The 3,986-nt window shown below is 34.0% G+C and overlaps 1 long non-coding RNA gene across 5 annotated transcripts; it reads right to left on the bottom strand.

Moving 5' to 3' along the window:
• Window positions 1-446: 446 nt before the first annotated feature.
• Window positions 447-3,727, bottom strand: LOC145166877 (uncharacterized). 5 transcript variants are annotated; one of them, XR_013740764.1, is made up of 7 exons: window positions 3,128-3,725; window positions 2,993-3,055; window positions 2,703-2,771; window positions 2,560-2,628; window positions 1,246-1,287; window positions 816-959; window positions 447-701 (listed from the first exon to the last, which is right to left on the bottom strand). It is a non-coding gene; the product is annotated as an uncharacterized LOC145166877 (long non-coding RNA). The 5 variants fall into 5 exon arrangements; XR_013740762.1 differs by having other exon boundaries at window positions 1,246-1,365; window positions 2,993-3,727; XR_013740761.1 differs by having other exon boundaries at window positions 447-721; window positions 2,993-3,727.
• Between the last annotated feature and the right edge of the window lie 259 nt (window positions 3,728-3,986).

Below are 3,986 nucleotides of genomic sequence, written 5' to 3'. Positions count from 1 at the left end.
TTAAAAAAAACCCATTAATTAAAGAAGTGACGATAAAAAAAAAATGGGAATCGTTTTAAGCAAAAGCGGAGCGAGAGAATTGAGCGGAAGAAGTAAAAAACAATAACTTAGGGGAAAAGTGGCAACAGGTAAAACAGTTGAGGCAAAAGAGTAAAAAAAAAAAGTTGTAGAATTACCATTTCATAAAAGTGTTATCCTTTAAACAAAGTGACACACAAACAAAAATGGAGGGACCGGAAATGTAATTTAAGAGACCAAAAGTGGCAAAAATATCTCAGCTTTACTGTTCTTTTTGTCCACAACTTTAATATAATAATAATAATAAGAATAATAATAACTAGATGAGTTTCCCACGCATTGCGTGGGTTAGAAAGTACGTTAATCAACATGGTTTGAGCTGGCAATAACTATGATCTCTTGAGTTATCTGCAAGAAACAGAAAAACCTTAACGACATAATGGCAATGTATTTTCATCGATATAGTCAATGCGTTAGTTACATCGGAAGGCAAAACAACAATCGAAATATGTAGAACCGATTTCTTTCATGGTGTCAAAATGCTGTCTCGCTGCATTTAATGAAGCGTGTGCAGTGTGTGAAGGTAGATATGTGCCATTTGGCGTTTGTGCTTGCCATGTTGTAGTATGATGCCGATTGTAGACTTGGAATGTCCCTTGGATTCATCCAAAGTTCAGATGTCTCTGCATGGAATGGAATCAGTCTTTGCATTCCATTGTATGAATGGAATGAGTTTCTTGTATTAAATATATTTAATGAGAAATTGTGAAAAATATATTAATAGCACTGAGCTTTACCTAAGGATTAGGGACATAAACATTCCCATCTTTGTACATAAGCCAGGCGGAATCATCAATTCCGGAGGCTTGCTGCTGTTGTTGCTGTTGTACCATGGGAATTGTGGTTGCAGGAATGGTGTTAGCCACATGAGAACTAAATCCCTGTATGGAAAAAAAACACACAAATGATCAATTATCAAATCAGTCATTTTTTGAATCAAGCCATCTACATTTTTATTTTACCCATAAATCCAAAAAAATACGTTAAAATAATATTTTTTGGTGAATTAAACCATGGCATAATAATATGTAAAAATGAAATCATTTTTACCAGATACGTTAATTTTGGTCATGACCAATTTCGTCATTTTGGTGAAAATAACCATTTTAGTCATTTTCCCATATCAAGCTAGTTAAACAAAATAAAAATAATAAATAAGCAATATACCAACTTGCTCTCCCACAATGGCATCATTTCCATCAGAAGCAGCTGCACATGTACTCACAGTAAACCCAAAGTCAACATTTGACAACATTTGTGTAGCCTTCAATTATCATCCTCATAATCCTTATTTGATATATAATTCTTTAGATTTTTTCAATGCATCAACAACTAACAATTTAGGTAACTTTACATAACTAAAATAAGAAAATAATGAAATCAAATATAAGGTCTAACTATTTTTTTTTAGTAACTGTTAGGTTAACAAATGACACAATTACATATGGATTCCAATGGAGTTGATTTTGACCCTTTTAAAGTCAAATCGATTTGTCTTCAAATTTGAAACCGATAAGATTTGTTATCATTGTGGTTAAAAAGTCTAAAATAAATGTCTTTTTATGTCAAATTTCTTGAATCTTGGAAAAGAAGAAAACCCGAATATCAAGTTGGAATCTTTCACTTTCTTCCACAAACTTAAGTAGATATGACTTTCTAAAATTAAAAAGATTCATTTGTGACTTTGGACATCTATAAAAATTTTGTTATCATAAAAGAGAAAGAATTTGAATGTTGAGTTAACGGAATCTTAAAAAACAACCCCATAATGGAGTTGAAATCCATTACCCTTGACCATAAGTTAGAGTCAATTTTGACTTTTTTGAGTCAAATTTATTAATTTTTAACTACAATATCGATAAAACTTGTTTTCACTATTAAGACAAAAAAAATGAAAAGTATGTTGTGATCACCGAAAACATTTGACCACAGAAAATTCAGTCCATCAAAAAAAGATTGAATTTACAAAGTCAAAAGTTGACTTTCACTAATAAAGTCATCTTTGACTATTCATACAGTGGAGGCCTGAACTTCAACGATTTAAACCAAATGTTCCAGACTTCCAGTACCCGTTGGGACAAAATTACGTGCAAATTCAATTTACATTTCAAACAATAATTTTATTTTGCATTTCAAGATTCCTTTAAAACAACCACCTATATATAATATAATTTCTTGAAAAAAGAAGCATTTTAAGAAGATTTTTCGTTTTTTTATTAACAGATCTTCGTGATGACAGAGGATATTTAGCTGATCACTTGTATTCCTAAATTCAACATGATCTTCTTTGTCAGAACTAAGAGAAGTTTTCGCCACACACTATAGATTCACTCTTGGTCATATTTATTCGGTAATTGTAAAACGGCATGTGATGAACTGATAGAGTAGAAACATTGACGAAATAAACTTAATACATAAATGATACATGTAAAAGAAATCAGATTAAGGTAACAAATTTGTGAATATAAAATCATAACAAACCTTGATTGGCTATTCATATTTGTGCTCCCATTTGCAGAGTTGATAGCAGCCCCGAATTAACTAATGGACCTAAACACATATCAATGATTCCAGAGATCAAAATCTAACGACAGAATTGAATCAAATTAAAAATGGTGACATACCTGGTTGAAATATTCAACTTTTCAATAATACACAATGCCAAATGGGACATGTAGAAGACCTCCGATTTCCTACAAATAAAAAAAAAAGTTCAGTAATGGAAGAATTGGATAAAATTCATTTCAAACTCTCAATTGTGAATCAGACTGGTGTTAAATGAAGTTGATTTGAGGGTTGTTGGGCAAAAGACATTGATAGTAACCAAAAAAAGCACTTTCCCATGTTTCCCGTCTTCAACATGTACATATGACCAAGTAAGATATTGATACAATCATTTGGAGCACAGTCGTACCTGAAACTTAGTTTTCCAATTCCAAAGACTCCTTTTAAGCTTTGTTCCCCCTAGTATTGATACCTGAGATCATGAATTTAAAACTGAATTTAAAATTTCTTACCTGAAGAATCAAGCAGTTTCATTTCAGCATACAGTGCAAGGGGGATTCAGATCATCGGGATTTTAGGTTTGGGATGTCCGGCTGCTTGGTCGCCATCGCACCAGGGGTCGTCGTCGCCCTTGAATCGACGATGGTGGATGGAGCAGAGGTACCACCAGTAGCGCCAGCGTCCGTTGTCGCTGCCTCCTCTTCCCTGTCCGCCGTTTAGTCGACATCATACACCGATCGTTGCTTGCCTGTAGCAGGTAAAGGTTCCGACACTGCATGTTCTTGAAGCATTTGCAATCGGCAAGGGATCGCGTATACTGGACTTCGACGGTAATCGTAGAGCAATCGTAGGCACGCAGACATAATCGGCGGCGAGGAAACGGCCTCCGACTCATCTTCCTGCCGATGGATTGAACACAACACAGACGTGACCTTTTCCTTCTTTTTTCCTGTATTGATCTTTTTGATCTGTTAGTCGACTCGATGTAAGAATTTGGGGTAAGGAAAGAAGATTATTTCTCCAAACCATTTCCTTAATATATACGAAGTGACACACAAACAAAAATGGAGGGACCGAAGAGGGTTAGGAGACGGTGGAATCTGGAAGAGGATAAAAGGAAGATTGTGGAAGGATCAGGGTGGAAGGATCGGGATAAATTAATTAAGTGACGGAAGAAATAAAAATAGAGGGAGCGGAAATGTAATTTAAGGGGCCAAAACCAACAAAAATGTCTCAGATTTACCGTTCTTTTCATCCACAATTTTAATATATATATAATAATAATAAAACATTCTCGTTTTTTTATGTTCTACTCCGCGTCGAGGAGTGTACAAACCATTTTTTTTCTCTTGTTTGATGTATATAAAAAAAAATATAGCAAAAAGTAAAAAAAAAAATAAAAA

The sequence above is a fragment of the Lactuca virosa genome, chromosome 3 (genome assembly GCF_052849685.1).
Source record: "Lactuca virosa cultivar CGN04683 chromosome 3, Lactuca_virosa_CGN04683_v6, whole genome shotgun sequence".
NCBI lineage: Eukaryota > Viridiplantae > Streptophyta > Magnoliopsida > Asterales > Asteraceae > Lactuca > Lactuca virosa.
This window is presented reverse-complemented; position numbering and strand designations above follow the sequence as displayed.